Source organism: Chiloscyllium plagiosum, chromosome 19 (assembly GCF_004010195.1).
Source record: "Chiloscyllium plagiosum isolate BGI_BamShark_2017 chromosome 19, ASM401019v2, whole genome shotgun sequence".
NCBI classification, from domain to species: domain Eukaryota; kingdom Metazoa; phylum Chordata; class Chondrichthyes; order Orectolobiformes; family Hemiscylliidae; genus Chiloscyllium; species Chiloscyllium plagiosum.
The window spans coordinates 34,520,195-34,548,013 of record NC_057728.1 but is presented as its reverse complement, the minus strand read 5'-3'; the positions used below and the strand labels follow the sequence as shown (position 1 = coordinate 34,548,013).

Genomic DNA, 27,819 nt, shown 5'->3' with positions numbered 1-27,819 from the left:
AGGTTACCACCTGAGTCAGCACATTAATGAGGCAAGATGTGCAAATAACCAGCAAGAACTCCCTCAACAGACCCAATGCACCCGATTAAGAATCTTTCTTGCCTTATTTCCAAATTGCTCCCACTTTTGCGATAGATCTCACCTCATCTCATGCAACTCTGCCACATTTCTCATCACGGACTTGCATTCAAACCTTTATAGGATTCCGCCCAAAAGGAGAAAAGAATGAAAAAGCAAGAAATTTTGAAAAGTCATAAGCAAGAATTCAAATTACTGCTAAAAATTGGAAAAGGGGTGTGTTAAGTGAGACACAATGTTATGAATAAAAAATTCAAATGCAGTTATTCACTAAGGGAAATTAATTTAACCTTTTTACATCCAGGGAAAAGCCATGTTTCTTTTTACATTCTATAATTAAGTTCTGTTTTCACCTTCCGAAAGGCCAAGTTCAAAGTTACAGTTACTAGCTTCATTGTTACCAGGAAAATTTCATTACACCAAATTTACAACAAAGAATCACTAATATATAATAGCATATAAATATGTGCTATTTGTGAACATTTCTCAATAATGTTCAGCCTCATTCATATTTATAAATGGGAATTTACCACCATTGATAATTTAAGGCATTTAGTTGTCATTTAATAATTTACTGTGATGTTAATTACCATAATAGCAACAGATTGAAATTAAATAAGTCTTTGAATGTGTGAAATGATTTCCACCTACAGTCAAATGCTAGACAATGGAGAAGCATAACTAAACATATTAGGGACCCATGTCTGAAGGAAAGAAAAATGAAACTTTTGGTGAGGTGGTTTATCAAAAAGTAGGAGAGTATTGTAAGATTCCAAAATAAGCTACCACAAAAGAGACAAGGAAACAGTAAGCATTCAACAAGTCAGGCAGCATCGATGGAGAGAAACAAAGTTTGGCTTCCACAATTGAGGAAAGATAAAAACGTAACAGGTTTTCACTAAGTGAAAGGAAATAAGATGGTGGAAGAACAAAAGGGAGGTCAGTGGTTAGGTTGAAGAACAGGAAGAATTAAATGATCTTTCATGGCACAAAAGCCAAAGGAGTGGCAATGGTAAAGAAACTCCAAATGCAAAGTGATGGGATAAACAAAGGAACAGGATTAAACATCACCAGCAACTAAAAATGTGAAACAAAATGGAAACAGAGGTTGTAATCTAAAATGGTTGATCTCAATGTTGTGTCAAGAGGCTTGGAGTGTGCCCAGTCCAAAGATAACGTGCTGTTCCTTGAGCTCAAGTCAAGCTTCTTCATGACACTGCAGCAGGCTAACAACAGAAAGGTCAGAGAAGGAACATGTTAGAATGACAAAGGACAGAAAGTCCAAGGTTATGCTTGCAGATTTAATTCCACACAACAATCTCAAATCTGCATTTGGTCTCCCATACGTACAGGAGATCACATCATGAACAACAAATACATGATACCAAACTGATTGAAGTGCAACTACCAGCAAGTCATGATTTCACTTGGAAGGAACGTTTGGTGCCTTAAATGGTAAGAACAGAGGAGTCAAGAAAGCAGGTGCTGATTTTTTTGTAATGCAAGGAATGTTGCTGAATTTTATGCAGAAGAAGTTTAATCCACATCATCTCATTGATTCTGAATACATAATTCTGAATAGAAATAAACATTTGGCAAGTGTCAAACATAATTTCTATCACCATATTTCTATTTTGCAAGATGGAATATCTCTTTAAATGAATAATAAAGCTATTGCAAGTCTTACTTCATTAAAAATGTTGTTCTTGGGATCTGGACAGATCTAGTAAAGCTATATTCAACACCCATCCCTAACTATTGCTCAGAATATAGTGGCAAGGAGGAGAAAGGATCTGAAGGACAACATCTGAAAAAAAACTAAGGTATTCTTGAGCCTAAATTTTGGTAATTGATGTATCATGTAAGAATGGAGACATTTCTTGAACCAGCAGTAGAATTATACATTTGCAGCAAGAATTCATCAGCAAGAGAGAAAGAGGCATGCAGATACAACTAATTGGAGTTGGACCCTCAAAAAAACTATAAAAAAAGCTGAGAATTCACTATTAAAGAACGTTGCTGTGTTTCTTTGCTTACATCAGCTACAAGTATAAAATCACAGCTTAGTTAAACAGTGCTGCTCAGTGTGTCACAAAATAAGTATTATCCTTCCCATTTCAAGGACTTGCAGGTTTTGGAATGCTCTGGCACACATTGTACTCCTATCCTTTGGGTCCCAATTCAATATATCCATGGAAACTACAGCTTTCTTAGGACCAGTAAACTAAAATTAAACAGGGTTCAATTAGACACCATTTTAAACTGGAAGGTTAGCTTATTTAAATTCTTACTGGCAACAATACAGCCTTGATAGAATAATTGAATACTGGCTTGGGAGGAAGAAAATTTCAGGTGCAGGTCTTGAAAGGTTAGACTTCAGCTACAGAATGTCAGTGGTGCATGGACTTATTGATCCTTTTGCTAGGCCAAAATAACATTCAGCTATGTATAATAAACAAATGCCTCAATGTGAGATTTTATAGCATTTTAAATAATACCGCACAAAGTAAGAACTAAGTATAGACACCCAAAGATGAAAGGAAAGGTTCCATAGGTGGTAGTAAAGAAAAGCACAAAGCTTTGGTAAAACCTAGCCTCTTGAATAAAATGTAAAAGAAATATTCTCATGTCTCCATTGAAGGAAACCTCAGATGTGCACCTGGATAAAGAGGTTTGGTTCCCTCCCTTTTTTCTGAAACCTCTCTCAAAGTGAGCAAATTAAAAATCTCATCATCAAAGGAAGAGTTCTTAAAGAATTCTCTCCTAGCATGTCAATCAACTCTACTATCTCCAAATAAAACAACCTTAGCCAACTCTAACTGATCTAGGAAGACTCCAGTGTCAATAACTTGTGTGAAAAGTAATTTTAGCTGCAAACCAACTTTGGACAATCTTTGAATAATTCATTTTCCTTATTTTAACTGTTCCTGGGGCAATATGCTTCTAACATAACACTTTGCAGAGTTTTTATTTTTTCCCAGACCTGGAGGTTTATGCATTATTTTCAAAAACTGTAATTGTATGCATTTGCACAGTTGACACTCTCTGTTAAATAATTCTTACATCTTTGCTTGAGAAAGCTTTGTTTGCAATGAACTAGCTCTTTATTTATTACTTAGGGAAATGGGTGGACTCATTTCTGATCCTGGGTTATAAACAGTCTTGTATATAATTGGCAATAGTATCTCCCTTTTTAAATTCAAACATGTTGTGACCAGTAGAAGATTGGAACAGGAAAGCAATAATTTCAACCCTCCTAACTCAGCTGTAATATCACCAGCCAATGAGGAAGATATAGAAACCTAAATTTGCAGTGAAATTGTTGAGACATGTATGAACTAACAAATACTGGGGGTTGGTTAGCTCAGTTGGAAAGATGGTTTACAATGCAGGGTGATGCCAACAGTAAGTATTCAATTTTTATACCAGCTGAGGTCACCATGAAGGTCCCACCTTCTCAACCTCACCCCTAGCCTTAGGTATGACCACCCCCAGATGAAACTACCACTAGTTATCTCTCTCTAATGAGAGGGCAGACCAATGGAACTATGTCAATTTCACAGAATATTACTAGTGGGGAATATCAATTGATCCTAATACAGAGTGGGATAACAATACGGAAAATTTCACAGAAGAGTTTTATGTAGCGTGCTGACATTTTTTTGGCCTTACAGTTCAATCCTAACAGGCACGAACATGGCACCCAATTCTGGGCACCACACCAGAAGGGATACGGAGGTTTCAAAGACAATGCAGAAAAGGTTTGCAAAAATGATTCTGGGGATGAGGGACTTCAAACACATAGAGAGGATGGAGAAGCTGGGGCTGTTCTTCACAGAGAAAAGAATGCTGAGAGGAGACTTGGTAGAAGTGTTCAAAAACATAACGGCTCTAAGACAGAAATAATTCCCAGTGGCAGAAATGTTAATTTTTTATTCTGAACAACGTGAAGGGTCAAGTTCTTGAATTTACTGCCTGAGAGTATAGTGGAGCTCGAGTCAAGTGTAGTTTTCAAAGGGGAATTGCATAATTTCCTGAAAAGACAAAGTTTTCAGGCCTTGGGAAAAAAAACAAAGACAAGCTAAATTGCTATTGCAGAGAACTCACACAGACACAACAGGCTGAATAGACTATTTCTGTTCTATGATGCAACATTAGAATTAAATTACTATAATTTGGTTGAAAGATTTACCCTGGATTTTACAATATGGGTCACAATCTCCCTGAGTAGTGATTACTGGCAAGCGTTAGGTTCAATCCCATTGTTTCTAGTTTAACAGAAGATCTATTACATTGGCTATCAGATTCCACCTGGGAGGCATCTCATAATTATTGTCCTTCACCTCATTCAATTAGTCTTGTTGTAAGATAAATTCAAAAGTGTCCTGAATAGACAGATCACATGGCTAAAATAGCTGGTAAAAAAGGGCTTTTGCCCGAAACGTCGATTTTGCTGAAGCTCCTCGATGCTGCCTGAATTGCTGTGCTCTTCCAGCACCATTGATCCTAAAAAAGCTGGTGTTGAGGCACCACTCCAGCAGTGGCAGATTCTGTGAAAAAGTACACAAAGTGGGTGGCCAGTATTTTCCCAACCCATTCAGAGGCAGTCTTGGAGACTAGGGGATGGAAGTGATGGACCAAATGGGTGTGATATAAATTTATAACACAGCACATCAGTCAGGCTCTCTAGCATGTTCCCACCTCCGAGTGACTTTCCCCAGGGCTGGAATGAGAGTGGAACTGGCACTCACTCGGAAGTGGCTGGACATGCAGTTAAGACACTGAAGATCTCAATGGCCATTGTCAGAGTGAGGCAGGTTTCCCATCATTGCTTGAGCTACATGGCAAAGCCAGGACACTGGCAAATCATCAAACGTGACTTCACATGGGAGGTCTGAATGCATAACAATGGAGGGCTTCTAAGCATTTGCTGGCAATAATTCACAACATGCTGCCGTTTCTGTCAATTCATGGAGACTTATGTCTGATGCAATAGCTGCTGTTTCCCTTCGATTGAAGTCAGTTCCATTTTGCCATTCCTGTTCCAAGCCCCTGTGCAGGATTGACTCCATGAAGGTGGACATTGGCCACACCCAGAGGCTAAGAGGAATGCACCTCCTGTCCTTGGAACCCAGTATTGACTCGAATTAGGTAATAGTATAATTGGTTACCTCCTGTAAGATTGTACTGGGGTTGCAGGAGGTCAACCCTGTCTACTAATATGATTAAGACTATTGCCCGAGGTTTTTATAAGTCCAGGCTGATGAATCCAGAGATTCCTTTTTCTCTGTTTCAGCAACAGTTCATACTGTGCCAATTTTACTACGTGAAAATTTTTCTTTTTCAAAATATGGACATCGACAAAGCATGTGTGAGCTTAATTATACATCTGATATTTAACTGTATTTAAAATGGTCCAGTGCCAAAATCAACAATTCTTTCAAAAGCAGTTACTTTTTCTTTAGGTTATGCTGCTCACCCACTTTTAAAAAAAAGCATAGTTGGGATTTTTTTACACCATTCCTTCACCTTTTGTTATTTGAAAATGTGGTCGATGGTGAACTGCAGCATTTCAAGTCTTTTATAGATGTTGTATAGATGTGCTAGCATTATCCTAGGTACATTACTTGCTGCCTGCCAAAGTAATTTTACAGATAGCTTTATCCAGGAACACCATTGAATATTACAGCTACTTCTTTGGCACTAAAAATGTTCAACAAGGGAATTCCATTCATGAATGATACTAAAGGATTTGGAAGACAAAGGGTTCAGATGAAGGCAGTAATTGCAACTTTGGTATTTGCCATTTTCGTTGTTTCATCTCTGGAGCAGATATGAGACCTACCCATATGTAATCTGTCTAAACAGATAAGCTTTGGGTCACACAGGAAACTATTAGGTTTAGACAATCCATTTGAGCCTCTATGCCAAAACTTGCACAAGGGCAGCAGCTTCGATGACCATTTTATCTGGTACCAAGACATGTACCTGGTCATTTATTACATTCAACTTCACAATTTCATGGCTGGACTTAATAAGCCCACCAATTCAGTGATGTAGCCTATAGTTCCTTTCCTGATGAAGGGCTTTTGCCTGAAACGTCGATTTTCCTTCTCCTCGGATGCTGCCTGGCCTGCTGTGCTTTTCCAGCACCACTCTAATCTTGACTCTGATCTCCAGTATTGCAGTACTCACTTTCGTCTATAGTCCCATCTTACCAACCCAAAGATTCCAATGTTGCAACACATTGCTGGGAGAATAATGTTGTGTTTTGATATAGTGTAAAGAAAGTATCCAAATTATCTGGTGTATCTACATTATATAACATCACAACAGAGGAAGATGAAACCAAAAGGCAAAGCCTGAAGTCTGGACTTCAGAAGAAGTTCAAGGAGAAGAAAGAAGAAATGTTTGACAGTGTTATATAGCCAAAGTGAGTATTGTGTCAATCATTGTTTAATACAGCTTTGATGTGACTCCTATAAATGTGTCCCTTCATGAACAGTCCTACAGTATTAAGCACAATCTCCCAGTCCATAAAAGCAGACAGAACCTGATTAACAATCACTCTTATTTCACACATGCCTATCAACAGGTTGCTGGTTATTTTAATGTGTTCCTTCTGTAAATAAAGTTTCACACTGCAACTTAATAATATGCATTCAGTATACTCCCCTACTATTGTGTAGGTTTAAGGAATGCAGCATGACCTACCCAATCTTGTGCTCCTTGTTTTTTATTTCCATCTCTCAGGACAGTAAGTATGAAGGCAGTTTTAATGGGAGAGTTCTTGGCAAACTGATATGTTACATCATGATGCTATGTCATGCTCTGTATGACAACTATCTTCACATATTCACTACTTAATACTCCTTCATTCCCCAAGGGTTGGTGAACTTGGATGCACAGAGCATCATAAGAGTAATAGAGATGTACAGCGCATAAACAGACCCTTTGGTCCAACTCTTCCATGCTGACCAGATATACTAAGCAAATCTCGTCCCATTTGCCTGCACCTGGCCCATATCCCTCTAAACCCTTCCTATTCATATACCCATTCAGTTGCCTTTTAAATGCTGTATTTGTACCAGCCTCTAACACTTCCTCTGGCAGCCCATTCCATACATGCACCACCCTCTGCATGAAAAGGTTGCCCCTTAGTTCCCATTTAGATCTTCCCCCTCTCACATTAAACCTGTGCCCTCTAGTTCTGGACTCCCCGAACCCAGGGAAAAGACCTTGTCTATTTATCCTATCCATAACCCTCAAGATTTTATAACCCTCTATAAGGCCACCCCTCAGCCTCCAATGCTCCAAGGAAAACAGCCCCAAGCCTATTCAGCCTCTCCCTATAGCTCAAACTTTCCAACCCTGGTAACATGCTTGTAAATCTTTTCTGAACCCTTTCTAGTTTCACAGTATCCTTCCGATAGGAAGGGGACCAGAACTGTACGCAATGTGCGAAAAGTGACCTAACCAATGTCCTTTACCAAAATGACCTCACAATTCCTATACTCAATGCTATGACCAATAAAAGAAAGCTTATAAAACACCTTTTTCACTATCCTATCCACCTGCGGCTCTACTTTGAAGGAGCTATGAACCTACACTCCATGGTCACTTGTTCAGCAACACTCCCCAGGACATAACCATTAAGTGTCCTGCTCTGATTTGCTTTTCTCTTGCCCATGTCTCCTCCATCATGCATTAGTTTTTAAGTTGCCAAACAACTACAAAGGAGCGTAAATCCCAAAATATTCTCAAGCCAGTCCCATCTGCTCCAAGTCACAACTGATAGCTTTCTCTAAGTTTGAAGGTCGAGTCACAAAAGGCTCTGTCACCATGTTTCTAAAGGAAAAATACAAGTATACTTTGGAGCTCTATCATCAGGGATGCCAGTGGTTCAACAGTGGCCTGACATTTCCACATCCCATTTACATAACTGAATCAAATCCAAAGTAGCAATTCCATAGTGTCTTTGAAATGTCTTTCAAGAAACCCAAGATAATCTCAAAAGAAGTGCCTGAAGATTTTCTATCATTGAGCACTGTTCTCTATGTAACCCCACTGCACTCCACACCACAATCAGCCCCTCCAAAGTGGAAAAGAATCCCTATTCAAAGTTTGGGAGAAGATTTGTAGCTCAGGTGCTCATTGTTGTGGTTCTGTTCGCCGAGCTGGGAATTTGTGTTGCAGACATTTCGTCCCCTGTCTAGGTGACATCCTCAGTGCTTGGGAGCCTCCTGTGAAGCGCTTCTGTGATGTTTCCTCCGGCATTATAGACTACTGCGACCACTAAGATTCATAACAGCACACAAACTAACAGCCACTCTCAGACAACAACTCACCAGGACGAAGGACCCGATACCCAGCATGAGCAAAACCAATGTAGTGTACAAAATCCCATGCAAGGACTGCACAAAACACTACATAGGACAAACAGGAAGACAGCTAACGATCCGCATCCATGAATACCAACTAGCCACGAAAAAACATGACCAGCTATCCTTAGTAGCCACACACGCAGATGACAAGCAACATGAGTTCGACTGGGACAACACTACTATTGAGGAGAAAGTGAGGTCTGCAGATGTTGGAGATCAGAGCTGGAAATGTGTTGCTGGAAAAGCGCAGCAGGTCAGGCAGCATCCAGGGAACAGGAGAATCGACGTTTCGGGCATAAGCCCTTCAGGATTCCTGAAGAAGGGCTTATGCCCGAAACGTCGATTCTCCTGTTCCCTGGATGCTGCCTGACCTGCTGCGCTTTTCCAGCAACACATTTCCAGCATAACACTACTATTATCGGACAAGCCAAACAGAGAACAGCCAGGGAATTCCTAGAGGCATGGCATTCATCCACAGACTCAATCAATAAGCACATCGACCTGGACCTAATATACCGACCACTGCAGCGGACAGCTGGAACTGACAACCGGAAGCGGCAGAGACAAATCACTATAAATGCCGGAGGAAACATCACAGAAGCACTTCACAGGAGGCTCCCAAGCACTGAGGATATCACCTAGACAGGGGATGAAACGTCTGTAACACAAATTCCTAGCTCGGCGAACAGAATCACAACAGAATCCCTATATCAGCAGGTGCAGGAACAGCTCAGCCTGATCTTCTAGGATATTCTACTCCTAAGCAGTCAATTCCATTTATTTATTCCTCTATAGTTGTGCGGTGCTTTTCACCAGTTTCTGTCTCCAAGTTATCTCCATCTGATTTCCCTGAGGTGCATGTATCTGAGCAGGTACCTGCATGCTCAGGAGTATATGACCCATGGTCATGAGATGGTGCAGCTTCCTGCTAGTGCCTGGTGGCAGGGACATCATCTTGGGAAGTCCCTACATAAAAAGAAAAGGAATAAATGTTACTACGGTGCCTGTATTAAATGGCAGCACATAGAGTCCAAATGGCATCATATTGAGTGCCAAAGGATACTGGACTATTCCTTCGGCATGTTAGTGGCTCAGTTTAAAGAGGGAGGACACAGATATTTATACCACATACCTTATGTGACTTGTCCCAACTGCGTTCTACCTGATTTATACTCATTATTTTCTCAATGCCTTCAACCAAAAGAGATCGTTCATGCTGATTCTAAAGCTAGAATCTGCTGAGAGTCATGAATACTTTGATTCTATCTAGCCTTTTCATTTAAATATAAATACTTGCTTTCAATATTTGGGGGGAAAAAGTACTGCAGTACCTCTCAATGGATGACTTAACAATAATTTCAGGTGCCATACTGTCATGGTGTCAAAAATATTTCAGTGTTGCACAACACTGTCTGTGCTGGTCTATTTCAAGTCAAAATATTATTCATATGAAAGTGCAACTGTGAGGAGATACCAAGGCTTTGCTGGTGTCTCTAAAAAACAAAATTAATTTGACTGACAAACTGCAAACAACACTTTTTTTTCTCTTGAGCGGCTTCCTCTTTAGTGAAATGTCATTGTCATCTGCATCCATGATCTGCAGGGATGTAAGGTCAACTCACTTGATGAACCAATTCACCCTGGTGTACATTGTGAGGAAGCAACACTTTTGCACTGCTGTGTTGGCATCCCTACCTCTGAACCAGGACACCCGGGTTCAAGTTCCATCTGGCTCCAATTTGTGTAATAACATCTCTGAAAAGGTTGATTAGAAAATACCTTAAGAAGACTGTCATATTTAAATTGAAGTTTTGATTTTGGTTAGAATGCCACTTGACAGAGCTCCCAATTCGTTAATTTGTTCAGTAATTTCATGTTTACTCTAAAGAGTAAAATGACTGTGGTTTCAACAATAACTCTGTTGACAGCATTCTGACTGAGTGCAGAAGGTTGTCATTTCAGATCCCATTCTGAAGGCTTGAGCATAAAAATCTTTACCGGCCGTCACGCACAGTCTTATGTGAATGACAGGGTCCAAAAAAATCCCAAACCTCTCAGATCATCTCAATTGTCAGCTCTCTATTACTTAAACATGATGTCTGCAGGCTTGGGATCGGGGTACCATACACAATCTGGCAGGATCCCAGGGACTTCCTTTTTCAGGGCTGATGTAGATCATCAGCAATGATTAATTATCCAGATCAGTATAAATAAAGACTGAAGGGCCAGTCATGTCTCAGGAGGTAGCATTCTTGCCTTGGTATTAGAAAATTGTGGATCCAGGCCTTGTTCTGGTTGCTTGAACACAATGGGTGTACAGGAATGCTGAGGGCTGAGTGTCTCTGTTGGTTAATGGCTCACATGTGGTTCTGCTTAATAGTAACACATGGGATCAATTCCTACAGAGGGGATCCACCTCCATGCCCACCCCTTGAGAGTAAAACATAATGACAAGCCACAAACAAAAACTGTGAAGAAATTATTTTCAGGTGAAGCATCAACAAGCAGTGTGCCAAGTCCTACCCCATTGGTAGGTGGATAGAGAATCAGAGGGCAGAGATTTAAATGTAATGAGCCAAAGAAATAATACCAACACAGGAAACTGAGGGGCTGAAATGCATTCTTAACTCTTGCAACGTTACTTTAGTTGAGTAAGTTCTGTTGCAGTTTGGCTACAGCTACTGTTGTTCATTTGAGTTACATCACCCTTTAAGGTAGTGTTTCCTAGTTCATATTTATCTGGATTATTGTAGATTCAAAGAATTATTAAGAAGGGCTTTTGCCCGAAACGTCTATTTTTTCCTGCTCCTTGGGTGTTGCCTGACCTGCTGCGCTTTTTCAGCAGCACTCTAATCTTAACTCACATGTAATAATGCATTAAGTAAACATTTGGCATCAAATTTGTTACTTGACCAAATGCCTATGAGTTATTTAACACAGATAGAAGCAAAGGTAAGCCACACAGCCTGTTCCACCATTCAATACAATCATAGCTGACCATCTATTTCAAAGCTTTCATCTCCATATATCTTTAATCATTGGTAGTTAGAAATCTTTCAATTCCCTACTTTAAACACAGTCAAAGATTGAGCTTCCAAAGTCCTCTGGAGGAGGAAATTCCAAAGATTCACATGTTTCTGAGTAAATAAAAACTTCTCATTTTGGTCCTGAGTGACTTTCCCCTTATAATGAAATTGTGCCCTGTGATCTAACCAGGGGAGACATCTTACCTGCATCTGTCTATCCTGTCTACCACTTTTGTAGGTTTTATTGCAACCACTTCTCATTCTTCGAAACTCTAAGGAATACAGGCTCTGTTTCCCCAGTCTCTCTACACTGGATGCTCCTGCCAGCCCTGAAATAAGTCTAATGAATCTTTGTTGCACTCCCTCAATGACTCTTTGTGCCTGTTTGAGACACTCAGCTTTGAAAACAGGGTCCCCGGAGACAGTTGCCACAGCAACATACCACTCCCCCAATTCCCATCCTTCCCTCATTCACCTGTGGTATGTGTTCCTCATTGTCTGGGCTTCCAGTAGGTGCATTACTAGTGGTTACCATCATTCACAGTGGCACTCCCTACAACAGGGAGTTGCCCACTTTTGATTGGCCTGCTGCTCTCGAAGGACAAGATTTCTACCATTGGTCACGTAAGTAAGTGCCTGAATGGCATGTAATACTTTGGCAGCCCTTTCCTAAATGAGATGACAAAAGACTCTTAAGGCTAGGCCCTTATTGCCTGGATTAAGTTCTGTCTTGGGAGTCGATGTAAATCAAATGAGGGTGGGGCAGTGGGTTAAGTGACGTACAACAAATCACTTGCCTTAAATGTAGTTGTCTTTATTTTTAAAATGTACCTCACAGCGACAACCTAATTCATCCTAAATCCCAAAGGATACTTTTTTATTTCTACAGCTGACATCCCTTTTCCTCACTCTAAGTATCATGTTAGTTCTTTTCAACTAGAGCAGTGATGCCCAAGGCAATATACCCATAAGGATAAGAAAAAAGACAGAAAATTACAATGCACTCACCATTTCTTCGAAAATAGAACAGATACAAATATCTACAATTGTTAATGTTTGATGAAAGCTTCAACTGCTGTTTTGATGTAGTGATAAAGATAGAAGTGTAACAATTTAAGGTTTACCATTTATTACACAGAATTACATTTTTTTACTAACATCGAAGTATAATCCAAATAAATTAGGAAATAACTTCCAGTTGTTTCTGTACCCGCTGCTGCGACTTTACTGTTCGACATAGACAGTAGGAAGTCGGTTAGAAGATGCAATATGATGGGCAAATTTTCAAAATATTCATTCTGGAGTCAGGGGAAGTACAGTGTTTTTCCAGATGTCAGAACAAATGTTTGGGCCTCCTTTTTCCAGCTTCCATACTTAACTCCCAAATCATATCTGTGGAATATCAACTTGCTGGTGAAGGTAAATTTTCTACAGGCAAGCTAAGTCCTGTCACCCAACATCTGTTTTTACCTGCTGAAGAGACACTTCCTGTTTTGTGCAGACAGCTGATCATATATTTTCTAACTTGGCCCACTAATCAAAAACCATCTGGGCTTCATACTGCCAAATTTGAAGGGTTCGATTTTGATCCCACTCCTCAATAAAACTAGAGCTCCAAAGATTGAACTAGAACCAATATAATCATGGAGAGCAATCCATCTTCAACTGTGCCTTGAATAATTTTCCTCTCTTTCTCAATAACCCAGAATTTGGCAGAATTTGGGAATGGAGCTCATTGCCTGGCTGGTAGCAGTAACGGATAGAGACACAAACACATGGAGATACGCAGATCGACTTTCACCCTACAGCTGAGTAGTGGGGATGGGAATATTTCCCAGCTCTGTGTACCCACCTCAGGTGTATGTGTTTGGAAAGGCAGGCCTTTCATGCCAGAATGTGGTAGTTAGCAGAGTTGGGAGGAGACATAACTGAAAGTGAATGATAGGAGGAGAATGATATTCAGCAACATTTTATATCTCTTGGTCGTTTGTTCTGTGTCAGACTACTCTCCTACGAACCTGACCTTGAGAATTTTTTAAAACAGAGACATAACTGAAAGTGAATGATAGGAGGAGAATGATATTCAGCAACATTTTATATGACCTCAAGTTAATGAAGGTAGAAAGGGGGAGGCTGGTGAGGGGATGCTATGAAATAGTCTCGAGTTGAGGCAGGGGCAGAATTGGATACATCATAGAGGTGGAAGAAGTGACTTCGTAATAGGTATCTGGCTGGAAACATTCTGGGGTAAAGTATGACACCAAGGCTATGAACAAATGAGTTCAGCCTGAGATTGTTGCCAGTTGGAAAGACAAAATCTGTAGCTATGAGTAAAAAGATCTCGTAGGATCTAAAGACATTGTCATTGTCTTCTCAATATTTAAATGGAGGACATTTCTGCTCAGTAAGTATTGGATAAGCAACTGATGTGGAAGAGTCCAGAGAGGGTGGTGGTGAGGTAAAGCAGTGTGGCATCAGTATACATGGAATACTTTGCTTCTGAATGATGCGAATCAGAATATAGATGAAAAAGAGGAGATAAGAATAGATCCTTTGGGAAAACCAGAGATAATGGTGTGATAATCATGTAACGGGTACATGATGACTGACTACACAGAGGAAAAGTATTAAAATGCCTTATTTCTATGTGTCTTTAAACATATAGAGGTGGTCAAATATTATGAAATTGTTTACTTTTCTGATATCATTTTTTTCATATTCTCAGCCTTTGTAGGTTTGTGTACTTTAACCATTACAAATCCATATATTGTTACATTGTTTGAACTTTATTTTATAAAGCTGTTAGATTTGGACTTTTAACTTTAATTTCCTTACTCTCAAAGAAACATACAACAGCATAAGTTTAGTTATACAAATGGTAATCCAAGGTCAAGTGCCATATTGCTGTGCTTCTTAATACTGCATGTATGCTATAATTTAAAATATTAAAATATCCTTAACACACATCCCACCCCACTTCATAATGATCACGTATTCCCATGGGAGACCTCTTTGATGTGCATTTAATTTCACAATGTTTTCTTAAAGTAAAAAATGTGTTGCATGCTTTTCTATAAAAAAAACTACAATAGATAATTTTTACTGAATTAAAATCCAGATTCATTGCATTTAATTTTAAACATTGCTGGGTTATTTGAAAAATGTGTTAAAATAAAAGTGAAAATGGCATTCATCCAAACTCTGCATAGAAGAGTTCCATAGCAATATGTTTTATCAACCTTGATACAGAACCATCTCATTTTTAAAGCATGTCAAGTGATGGCAGCTGGCAAGCCATAAGGCTGTCTGAATACTGTCTCTTTGAATAAGAACACTGAAAGAACCACTCATTGGCTTTCTATTCACAAAAAAAAGATTCAACAGAATACCAAACCAAGAGGTCTTATGGATAAAAGGAAATACAATGCTACCAAGTCTGATTATTTTATCCAATAATTTTGTTATCTCTTAAATAATAGTCAGTTTGCACAGAGATGATGTGGTGGGAAATAGGCAACTACTTTTTAAAAAGGAGAAATTGCCTTATCTGTATCAATTTTGTAATTCTGTTGAACAAAGATATTCTTTAAACTTACCCTATTCACTGTGGGATATGCAATTATCCTCAATTCATCGTCTAGACATAACTGTTTCAGACCATTTTAAGACCCTTGCAACAAGCATACTGCTTTATGCAGGCAAGGTTAAATCGGGAGTAGATAAATTAGCAAAGAACATAATAAAAGGAGTAATAAAAAGAACTTTATCCTCAATGCATTCAAGTTGAAGCTAAATTAGGTTTCTTTGAAATGCATATCACTTTAACTAGGTTAGTGAATTTTAGCAGCTGTCAACATCATAACAAAATACAAATACAATTCTTCCTTATCTCTTTGCTTCCATCTGCTGCCTTGTTATTTACCTTCCTCCATTTACTATGCAGATCTAAATAAGGGATATCAAGGAGGGCTTACAACACAATGGCATCTTAAGCTTCTTCAAGGTATTTGAAACCAAAGCACTGTCATCAAAGACATGCCTGTAATGAACTTCCCTGTCAAGGAGAGTTTGGTTTTAACACTGCTCTGAAAAGAAATGTCTACAAATCAAATTTTCCTCGGAAAGGAAATGCTTATGAGACTTGTTGAGATGAACACATTGCAGACACTCAGCAGGATCTATGTGCCAGTCAGGAAGAAGGGGATGGAGAAGGGGGGTAGGCAAATCCTCAGTGCATTAAGAGTTAATGTACCTCCTTTCATAAAATACGTTTCCCTTAGACCATCCAAACTATCAAAGCACAGAAAGTTGTTTGACAAGGTCAGAAGGTCAACAAAAGGATTCAACAAGTTGCTTCAAAAGGCCTCCAAGGGTCTTTAGCCGTTGGTTACAGCTAAGTGGACACTTGAACAAGTAAGGCAAGCCTTTTAGCAACTGATAAATCACAGTCATCATCACAATCAGCAGCTTGGTTGATATTATTTTCCGCTGTATCTCTCAGTATTTTTAGTCTTGCGGTCTCTCGTGAAAAAAAGCAGCAATTTCATGGTGCCCATAACTTAATTTCTGATGACAGCTTAGAACGTGGTTTCTTTATTTCAGGTTTTGATTCTTCCAGGAGCAATCGATGGCTTTATAAGGTAACACTTCCAGTCAGTTGACTGAAAACAACCCCAATGTGCCACCTCCCTTCTGTGACCCCTTTCTTGAATTAAAACTGAGAACTGACCAATTGATGTTTTTTTAGCCTAGGCAAGCAACCACAACTGTGGCATATTTTTAATAATGAATTTCTTAAGGTTTTTTTCATACATTATTAAACCATTTGCTCTAAATTTGTAACAAAACATCAAATGCATTTAACCTGAGTTTGCTTGTCAACACATTGGTTAAAATTAAGCAAAATATCCAAGACAAATCTCCAAAATAATTTTTTAAAATCTCATTCATGAAGGACCTGCTTTAAATATGCCCACACAATTCTTTTTAAAATGTTTTAATCACTCATGTTTTACTGTGTAACATCCCTTTGAGCATTTAATATGGATCAATCAGCTCCAAACCCAAGTAGACAAGTTGCAGGCCTGAGTGCCTGGAAATCATGCTTCAGGCTCAGCAGATGATAAAACTGAAGTATACAGTGTGTGGCAGCCCCACATGGCAGCCATTAGCTTCTAGGCATGTCAGATTTCTGAATTACCCTGCAGTCAATGACAGCAAACACCTTCCCTTTGTTTTTGCCTCCAAATGCCTCTTCGCTCCCCTCACCCCTGCTTTCTCATAAAACATTGCAGGCAATCTTGCAGAACAATGTCACAACAGAGGCAACATCTTGTAACCATGGTACTAAAATCACAGTTGTCTTTTTTTTGCTAGATTTCTTTCCAAATGGGCTGTGTTCCAGGCTCATTTGAAACCACAAGAGACTGCCGCCGCTCCTTGTTTAATGAAATGGCAAAACAACAGATTTACATATATAAAAAACAGGTGTTGTAACAGGTTTGACTCCTCTTGACCTAACTCATGTTGGAGAAGTCTATCAGCAACAGCTGTCCCCAAGGTGTCTGGGCTCTGAAGTGCTCTCAAAATTCTACCATCTGCACTACTCGTCACTGAAAAGTGATGGTTTAGATCAGAAACCAGTGAATAAAAATACTTCACTGGCTTTTGACCACTTTAATAGATCCTTTATGTGAATATTCTACACAGACACTATAGCAAAACCAAACTGCGGGAATATTATCATCTATAAACTAATGCTTTTAAAACCCTGTTCAAAAGCACTAAGACACTTAGCTACATTAGTAATTGTTCAAGCTTGTCTTTTGTATTTTGAGAAATATAAATAGATAGATACACACTCAAATATTAGACTCTTCAGGAACAAACCTGAGCCTGCACATGACCCTAGATGAGTGTTATGACTTGTTCTGGAGCTATGCGAGCAGAAGGTACCACCATATGCCCCAAGCCCCAAGCTGGATGCTCTTTCCATAGAATAATGTGCTTGTCATAAGATGTTAAAGTCACAAATCTGTTTTTTTCCAAACAGGTTTTGCAAGTTGTATCATAAAGTTAAACATGTAATGAGATGAACGCTGTGATAATCATTAATTGGACTTCATATCTATTTTAGTATAAATGTAAAATACCAATTCTATTCCGAGTATGAATTTATAATAAGCAAAATTATTCATGCCATGGTATTGCATAATTTTAGATTAGATTATTAGATTACTTACAGTGTGGAAACAGGCCCTTCGGCCCAACAAGTCCACACCGACCCGCCGAAGCGCAACCCACCCAGACCCATTCCCCTACATTTAGCCCTGCACCTAACATTACGGCCAATCACCTAACCTGCACATTTCTGGATTGTGGGAGGAAACCGGAGCACCGGAGGAAACCCATGCAGACTGTAGTATGATGATATTTTAAAATATCATATAGCTTGAAATTATTCAAAGTTTTCAATGTACCAATATTACTACAGGAAATTTGCAGCAAAAAGGACTGCTGACTGTATAATACATTTTCTAAAGGATTCAGCATAGTTGCAATTATCCCCACCTCATTTTAGGCTAATTCTAATCAAAAGCCATTACTTATGTATAGAACACAATTAAATGAAACATGAAATACATACTGCAAACCATAAAAAATTCAGCCAACTAGAACTTACACGAAGTTGTACACTTGCAACACACATACAACGAATGAGGACCACCTTTATCACAGCATCATGGATTTCATTACTTTAATATTCAGATTAAAAAGTCTCAAAAAGTGAACAGAATTTACTCCAGTGTGGCTGAAAGCACTGTCAGTCACAATAAAACCCTATCTCTTCCCACCTGTCTAATTCTCAAATCTACTTGTTCCATTCTGTGTAAATATTACAACTAAATATAATGATTGTACATACTTTTGTCATACAATATATTTTTAAAATGAATCTTTCCTTAGTGTAGGTTCTGTATAAAAATAACATGAATAACTAGAAGATGCTGAGTTTTATGGAGTATGCTTCTTTAACACTGAAGGCCATGAATAGTTCACATCCATGATTCTGGTATTTTCAATTTCATAAAACCTTTTATCATAACCATTATAATAAAACACTATTGCAGGATAATGCATTCTGATTGTAAAATAATTAAATTATACTGAAGAGAAAGTGCCAAACATTTAACAAACCACCAGTGTTGATAGATTTTACAAGACAGACTTGATGCAATATTTTCATTGTTGATAGAAAATTTAAATGAAACAAACAACTGAACACATTGCATCACAAGTTCAGAAAACTTCATGAGGTTTCAAAATGCGAAACAATTCTCCACTCAGTTAATGATGTGATGTAATGCAACTGAAATTAATATATTTTAAGAAATATAATTTCTGTTAAGGCTTTAAGTTTTAGGATAGTAATATTTTCAATACTTCAAAGACAAAATCCAAGAGGAGAAAGGTCTTTGTGAAACAATGTTTTGCATGTCTAAATCCCATATCTATAAATTTATCTGAAGCCCATTTATATTCGTGTTCAGTAATCCAGGATCAGTACTCAAATCTGTGTAGTCAGTTGGAGCTGATTCACCCAAATTATATCGTTTCCATGGAATAAGTCACCTACAAAAGGCAAATATTTTAAATTTTTCATATATGCTTAAACAAGTACTAATATCAGCTATGTGCAACAATGCTATCAAGTCATGTGCAACAATTGCGGGTTGAGTCAAAGGCAAGTTCTTCTGTTTACATAGCATTGTTCAAATAAAGACTGGCAAAAGAAGGCTGGCCCACCAAGAACTGACAGACTTAGAAACATTTGTGTGCAAAGCAAGTTGGTATAATATAGATTTGCATTTAAAATTATCCACACCATTAAATTCCTAATCTCAGTCTCATCATTGTAAAAGGCACTGACTGGAAGATGACAATTATTTCACAGTAACAAGTCCAGTTTGGGAGACCTTACTTTCAGAAGGATACTGAGGCCATGAAATGGGTGAAGAACAGCCTCATAAAGATGAAACAAGAGCGGAATCATACAGTCATAGAGTCATAGAGATGTACAACATGGAAACAAACCCTTCGGTCCAACCCGTCCATGCTGACCAGATATCCCAACCCAATCTAGTCCCATCTGCCAGCACCCAGCCCATATCCCTCCAAACCCTTCCTATTCATATACCCATCCAAATGTCTTTTAAATGTTGCCGTTGTACCAGCCACCACCATTTCCTCTGGCAGCTAATTCCATACACACATCACCCTCTACATGAAAAAGTTGCCCCTCAGGTCTCTTTTATATCTTTCCCCTCTCACCCTAAACCCATGCCCTCTAGTTCTGGACTCCTCGACGCCAGGGAAAAGACTTTGTCTATTTATCCTATCCATGCCCCTCATAATTTTGTAAACCTCTAAGGTCATTCCCCAGCCTCCGACGCTCCAGGGAAAACAGCCCCAGCTGTTCAGCCTCTCCTCATAGCTCAAATCCTCCAACCCTGGCAACATCCTTGTAAATCTTTTCTGAACCCTTTCATGTTTCACAACATCTTTCCAACCAATATTCCAATAGTGGCCAAACCAACGTCCTGTACAGCCGCAATAGACCTCCCAACTCCTCTACTCAATACTCTGACCAATAGAAGAAAGCATACCAAACACCTTCTTCACTATCCTATCTACCTGCAACTTCACTTTCAAGGAGCTATGAACCTGCAGTCCAAGGTCTCTTTGTTCAGCAACACTCCCTAGGACCTTACCATTAAGTGTATAAGTTCTGCTAAGATTTGCTTTTCCAAAATGCAGCACCTTGCATTTATCTGAATTAAACTCCATCTGCCACTTCTCAGCCCATTGGCCCATCTGATCAAGATCCTGTTGTAATCTGAGGTAACATTCTTCGCTGTCCACTACACCTCCAATTTTAATATCATTTGCAAACTTACTAACTATACCTCTTATGCTCGCATCCAAATCACTTATGTAAATGACAAAAAGTAGAGGACAAAGCACCGTTCCTTGTGGTACTCCACTGGTCACAGGCCTCCAGTCTGAAAAACAACCCTTCATCACCAACCTCTGTCTTCTACCTTTGAGCCAGTTCTGTATCCAAATGGCTAGTTCTCCCTTTATTCCGTGAGAACTAACCTTGCTAACCAGTCTCCCATGGAGTACTCCCGGTGGAGTATTGGGGGCAGATTTCACAGGTCAAGGGACAGCTGGAAAATGGGAAGCCTTCAGAAATGAGATAACGAGAATTCAGAGAAAGTATATTCCTGTTGGGGTAAAAGGAAAGGGTGGTAGGTATAGGAAATGCTGGATGACTAAAGAAATTGAGGGTTTGGTTAAGAAAAAGAAGGAAGCATATGTAAGGTATAGACAGGATGGATTGAGTGAATCCTTAGAAGAGTATAAAGGCAGTAGGAGTATACTTAAGAGGGAAATCAGGAGGGCTAAAGGGGGACATGAGATAGCTTTGGCAAATAGAGTTAAGGAGAATCCAAAGGGTTTTTACAAATACCTTAAGGACAAAAGGATAACTAGGCAGAGAATAGGGCCCCTCAAAGATCAGCAGGGAAGCCTTTGGTTAAGAAAAAGGAAGCATATGTAAGGTATAGACAGGATAGATCGAGTAGAGTACACCTGATCAGGTCCTGGGGATTTATCCACCTTTATGCATTTCAAGACATCCAGCACTTCCTCCTCTGTAATATGGACATTTTGCAAGTTGTCACCATCTATTTTGCTACTTTCTATATCTTCCATATCCTTTTCCACAGAGGCTTCACTTTGGAGGGAATAGTCTGAACTGGTTGCATTAAACCAAAGCAAATGGTAAGAGGGAAACTGATAAGAGTTGTTTAACATTTTTGCAGGTTTTGGTAAATTAAATCAGGAAAATCTATTTTGACGGCTCAGTTAATCTGCGGAAGACCAACATTTATATAACTTGAAGCACAAAAGGAAAAATTTGAAGTGATTTTTTTAATGTAGAGTTGTTTTGGAAGTAGAATTTATGGTATAATGAGATTGACATAAATCATGAAGATGCAACTGATCAAATGACTGATTTCATTAAGAGAGAAGACATCAGTCTAGAGCAAGCATTTGAAGAGAGATGTCTTGGACATTACACTAGGGAGCTGCATTCCTGAAGCTACTATGTATAGATGTAAATAGAGGAATATTACAACACATAAGGAGTTGAAAACCCTAACTTAGTACTAAGAGTAAATTGGCTCAGGGATAGTGTATGTGCAGACACTCAACCCAAGATAATGCAGGCATGTATATCCACGTATTGGCAGCAGTATTGGCTTAATATATAAAATAGCATATGGCAGCAGCTATAAAAAGAAACTTGTGCCAGCGTTTAAAGTTAAAACGGAGATCAAAGGATTCAGCTGAAAAGCAGCATTCCCACAAATTTTCTTACCACTGCGCAGACTCTGAGATCCATGCGGAATTGGAAGTCAATGCCAGTAACTGGCATTAGCAGACCATCAGAGCAGCTGGGCACACAGCTGAAAGGGACCACTGCTGAAAATTTAAATCTCAGAAAGCAGGCAAAGATCTCAGAAGAGTTCCTAGAAAAAAATAATGGAAAAGAACTTGCTGAAGGTATGGGAAAAAACCTTGGAAGGTCTTTTATGACAGGACAATAAAGCAGGAAGACTCCAATGCCTAAAAAAAAACTTCAGAAGACTTTAAGGTCTAGCAACAATCTCATTAAATTTAAAACACATCAATGGAACGCATCCACAGTAAGAAGGAAATATCCAAATGGTGAGTCTGGCATGATTGTCCATAAGGATGGCAGGTTCAATAGAGACTTTGTCATTAACTCAACCATTTGATGACATGAAGGCCCAGTTGAGGCCAAAGCTGGAGGCTCTGGAAGCAAGGTTTATGTGTTCTAGAACGGTTTCAGAATTACACAGAAAGGAATAGCAACATCATGACAGCACGTTTTTTTTATATGTTGTGACTCCCATGACTGATAATGTTCAAGAAAAATAAGCCACGGACGAAAGCACAACAGAGTATGATGTATTGATTAAAACATTTGACACGTACTTTCAACTATAAGAAACTTAGTTATAGAACAGGCATGTTTTCATCCATGATCTCAGTGTTCAGAAGAATCACTTGAAGTTTTTGTACTGGGTTTATATATCATCTGGCAGAATATTGAAGTCTCAGGGTTTTGAAACATAAATTAATTAAAGGCCATCCAGTTACACCGATATGAATGTACATGATATAGGAGTGAGAAGTTGTCAGATTTCCTTCATTCTAAGGAGGATCGAACACTGAAATGATGGCAGTCTAATTCACTGCACAGACAGAAATCAGAGTCCAAAATCAATTAGTACTGCATGGAAATAATGGGGATTTTTCTGAAAATAGTTGGTTGGGTAGACCTCAAGATGGTGCTGTCACCATCCTGTAAGTCTGCTAAAACACCAGCATAGCGTAAATTGACATCGTCAGTTAACAGTATTTTCACCAGCTCAAAAACACAGAAATGGGCCTGCAAAAGGTAAATTTCCAGAGAAATGGAAAACATGCAACAGGAGAAAGTTCAACAAGTTAAAGATACAAAACAACATGTGAAAGAAACATTTCTAGGTGAGGTCGAAGAAAATCAAAACATATTCTGGACCATCAACTTGAAAGTACAAGGTTTTTTCACAGAATTTAAACTTGATGCAGGGAGCAGCTGTTTCAATATAGGCAATTAGCTTGCCATGGCTGAAGTCTGTGAGTCAGACTAGCAAACATAAAATCCAAAAGTCCAGGAAATACAGAACAGATATTCAGGATCAGGAAGACATTGAGCCAAAACGTGAGACTGCATATGATTTTCACAGGATGTAGATAAAGCCATACCTAAACTACATCAGACAAAGTACAGAACAGTATAACTATTCCAGACAAGATACAACACCAATCATTCAGTAGAAGAATGTGTTGGAATAAGATAGACCAAAGGCAGAGAAGCTTAGGGGAAAATGTGGAATGCTAAGAGTCCTGTAAATGATTACTTGACTCTGACAGCAAGAGAGAAGATACCAGTGTAGAATAAGCAAGTGAAGTGAGAGGTCTAAGCTAGACACGCAGGAGGCTGGGAGAATATAGCAAGTCAAGGCAGCATCAGGAGATGGAGAAGTCGACGTTTTGTGTGTAACCCGTCTTCAGGACTTAAGGGTTACACCTGAAGTGTCGACTTCTCCACCTCCTGATGCTGCCTGGATAGCTGTGTTCTCCCAGCCTCCTGCTTGTTTACCTTGGAATCCAGCGTTTGCAGGGTTTTTTTGTCTCTAACCACGTGAGAGGTCTAAAGACAACTTACTTTGCACAATGAAAATAAGGACTGTGATGAAGATTCATGCTATATTATTGTTGATGGGAACTAGGATTTGAAGGTGAAGAAATGAGTTGTAGCTTTAAATTTGATTTGAACTTCTATATTGTGCATGTTAACAAAAGGAAGGACATAATTTCAGTTTCATGTTAGTGTTCTGTTAGTGGTGCCGTGTTGTCTGAGAGTTTTGCTTTTATACTGTATTCAAATAACCTTTTTACACCCTTGAGATGTATAGTTCAGTACATTAGAAACAAGAGAAACAGTGGTAGAAGCCTGGAAGAATAGTGAGCTATTGCCCAGCAACAAGGTGCCCTATGAAACAATGGGAGAGCCAAAAACAAATTCATTTAGAAAGATTGTGTATTTTTCAGGTGGAATATGGTAATTCAAATAAAAATTGCCTATAACAGTATCAGTTCTGTCTAGTGATCTTCAAAATGGTCAGGGTAGAAGAAACATCCTGAGTGGTTTATAAGTTAGCAAGCAGAAAGCTCCAGTAACCAATTACAGTTCTGCCAACTGACCAAAGAACTAGAATGAATATACAATAAATCATTGAAGCTTTTGATCCCAGGCTCATCAATACTAACACACAAGAAACTGAAAAGGAAACACCATTTTATACAGCATGAGAAGAGGGTGCTAATTGTTTGCAAGATAATTGGCATGACGGTGCAGCAAGAACAGTTAACCATCAAACTTACTTCTCAGAGCAGCAGGATTGTGATGGGTCAGGCCATTGCCATGGGATGCAAGTTTGGCTGTTACCATTATGTTTTTGAGAAATGTACAATGTATATACAAATTCCTTTTGCCTACATAAAGCAGGGTCCTAAGTATTTATGCAGCATCCAGCACATGCAAAATGAATCATACTGTGAGCCCAACTGATGATCTCAAACTAGTTTACAGTGTAACTCTTAGCATAGGTTGGACTTATTTTAAAAATTTCCAATAGCAGAATCACATCTAAAGTTGATCTACTTTTCTGAAACTTTCAAGCAATGGCCAATTGAGCACGAACAGTGTGCAGCCAATTGCAAATGGCTAACAGGACTTCTTCGTCTGATAGATTTCTTGTTGCATCTCCAAGCCAATGATGCCCCAACTGATGAATACCCTCAACGCTGTATGAGATGACATCTCTGTTTTTACATCAGTTCTTTACATCCCACTTCTGGTGAGTGCAAGACAAAAAAGTTGTTTCTAGTCAACTAGAAATGTGTATAAACAAAAATATCATTGAAAACACTCAGTAGGTCTAGCAGCATTTATAGGAGAGTTAATGTTTCAAATCAACAACCTCTCTTCAAAATTGGAAAATGTTGGAAATGCACCAAGATTCACCAAGTAAAAAGGTTAGAAAGGAGAGTGTGAAATTGGGGAAAATAAAAGGGGATGTCTGCAATAGGGTGGAAGGCAGGGCAAATTAAATAACAATCCAACCATTAAATGGATAGTGGAAGACAGAAAAAGATATTAATATGACAGACAAAGAAACAAAAGTTGGGAGGTACAAATAAGAACATCAGTAACATTACAGAGAGCTTAAAAAAAGGGGGATAATGGTCATGATAGAACCAACTCAACAAAAAGCCCAACTTTATTTGAGTTTTAATTACCACCTTCAATGTACTTTCTACAATTGTGTGCAGAAATAAAAATCTTGATTATTCAAGTGACTTGAAGAAAACCAATAATTCAGGAACAATTCAACGACAAATGAATTATGTACATTCTGCATTCATGTTGGGTTATATACAATGCCAGTCAGCATTCTGGTAACAGTTGCTTTCGAAAATGATAATAAAATTACACACACTTTGAGTTCAGCTAGGCCAACTGAGCTTTGGCTCAGTAGTAGCAATCTGAAATTTTGTGGTTGTAGGTTCAAGTCCCCATCCCAGATACTGAAGTACGTGATCTAGGCTGGCACTTTATGCAATACTAAGGGAGCACTGCTATGCTGGATGTATTGCTCTCTGTAGTGCATGACATATTTCTTCTAGTACTATAAAGATTGCTGCTTTGTCACTCAATTTACAGCGAACATGGGTTTAACCTTTCAGACCATATATTGATCAAGACCCCTATCATCTTCTCAGTGGATGTAACATTTGACAGTCTGATTCAAGGGACATCTGTGAAGTTTTCCCACATCCAACGCACAAAACTTATGATTTAGCAATTTATTTCATTTATTTGTGTGCGTTTGCTTCCCACAGTACAAACAGATATATAATTGGTTGAAAAGTGTGAAGTGAGCTACATAAATGCAATTCTTCCTTTTCTTCTTTAAGATACTTTGTAAAATTTCAAAAAATACTGAATTAAGTGCTGAAGTACTTTGAGATGTTTGCTGGTTGTGAAAAGCACTGTATAAAGTCATCAGTCTTTCTTTTCTTCACTTCGTCTATGCTTCTAGCAATGTTTATCTTTCCTCTAGATTCAAATTTACCACAAGCCACACCATTACCTCCCAAAAGTCAAGGCTATAGTTTTCCAAAAGACCAGATCCATCAGCTCCTCCCCCACCCCCCATTAACATAATATCCTGCACACTAAAATATTCCTGTACATTCCAACCACCATTGATTCCCTATAATCTTCAGTGCACGAATTGAAAAATCCTCCTTTAGTTTGCAAGTCCTGCCACTGTCACCTAGTACCATACTCCCATCAATCTCCATCAACACCATCTTCTTGCTTGCCACCTCTATTCTTCTACTCCTGACTTTTGCATATTTATGCTTCTTGCCCTCCATTATACTGGTTGCCCAGTGGATTCTCCCTCTTAAAGATTCAGTCTCTCTACTTTTCCCCCCAACTTCAAAACCTTGCTTTTCAATCATACTGGTGGTCATTACACCTGACAGTTTTTCCTGCAATTGATAGCTATTTATCTTTTCTAACGAGAGAGCAACCTATGGTATGGAAGGACTATGGCACCTTTATTCAGCAGCGTGCCGAGATATATGCAAGGGTTTTAAAGGTACTTTATAAATACAATTTGTTGAAATGATTAGGAAAGCAGTAGAATAGAAAGTCATTGCTTCCCTGCCACCCCTTTTCACACATTCCTCCCCCCAATATCCCAATTTTATATCCCAACCTTGTTTTGTATTTGGAGGTAAATTAAACAGATAATAATTTAAGTTGTTTCCAAAAGCTTCTGATAAAATGAAAAGATTCCTCTCGTACAACAAAATGCACTCATCAACTTTACAACAGGGTTGCCTGCATTCAAACACAATAATAAAGGAAAATTAATAGATTTGTATTTGTTGTCCAGACAAACAGATACAGACTATAAAATTACAAAGCATATATTTTGATATCATTATATGTTTAACAAGCATGTAACTGAGTGGAGTAGACAGAATCTGGAAGGCCAGTCAGGGGTATTGTGTAATCTCTAGGCGAGGATAAAGTTTTCTGGAAACAAAAGCTTGCTCCTGGTTATTTCGCAAATAACATTTTGATCTGCAATTGTTCTTAATCAAAAGGTTAACCACTAGATAAATCTATTTACATTGTGTATATCACACGGAGTTGTTCCATTGATCAAAACTGATCAAGTTCTAAAACATGTAAATACTTTTAAAGGTCCTTGCGATAAACCACATGATGATTTTGATCTTCCTTTAGCTGTAATATGAAATTCTATTTAACGACAATATAAAAGGTACTCTTGCAAGATATGGAAAATTGTTCACTGCCACATTTACATTTATGAATTTTAAGTGCATCAGAAAATTGCAATGGCTTCATCATTGAATGTCTGGCTGGAGATTAATGACTTTTGTTTGTTGGTTATGCATTTCCTCTCCATCTGAAATTCCAAGTTAACATGACTTAAGGACAATCACACAGAAAAACCATTTTTATCCAGACTTGCTGATTTATTGTAGGTAAGTGTTCGAAGAGTTTTGTCTTGGACAAGCAACAG

The 27,819-nt window shown here is 38.7% G+C and overlaps 1 protein-coding gene across 3 annotated transcripts in view; it reads right to left on the bottom strand.

The window, feature by feature from the left end:
- foxp2 (forkhead box P2) overlaps positions 1–27,819 on the bottom strand; it is a 789,456-nt gene that overhangs the window by 714,027 nt on the left and 47,610 nt on the right. Inside the window, exon 2 of one of the 3 annotated variants that reach the window (XM_043709540.1) lies at positions 9,339–9,428. The exons of the other annotated variants lie outside the window; for them this stretch is intronic. The gene's annotated coding sequence lies outside the window, so the exon portion shown is untranslated. The remainder of the gene's footprint in view (positions 1–9,338; positions 9,429–27,819) is intronic. 3 annotated transcript variants of the gene reach the window in all.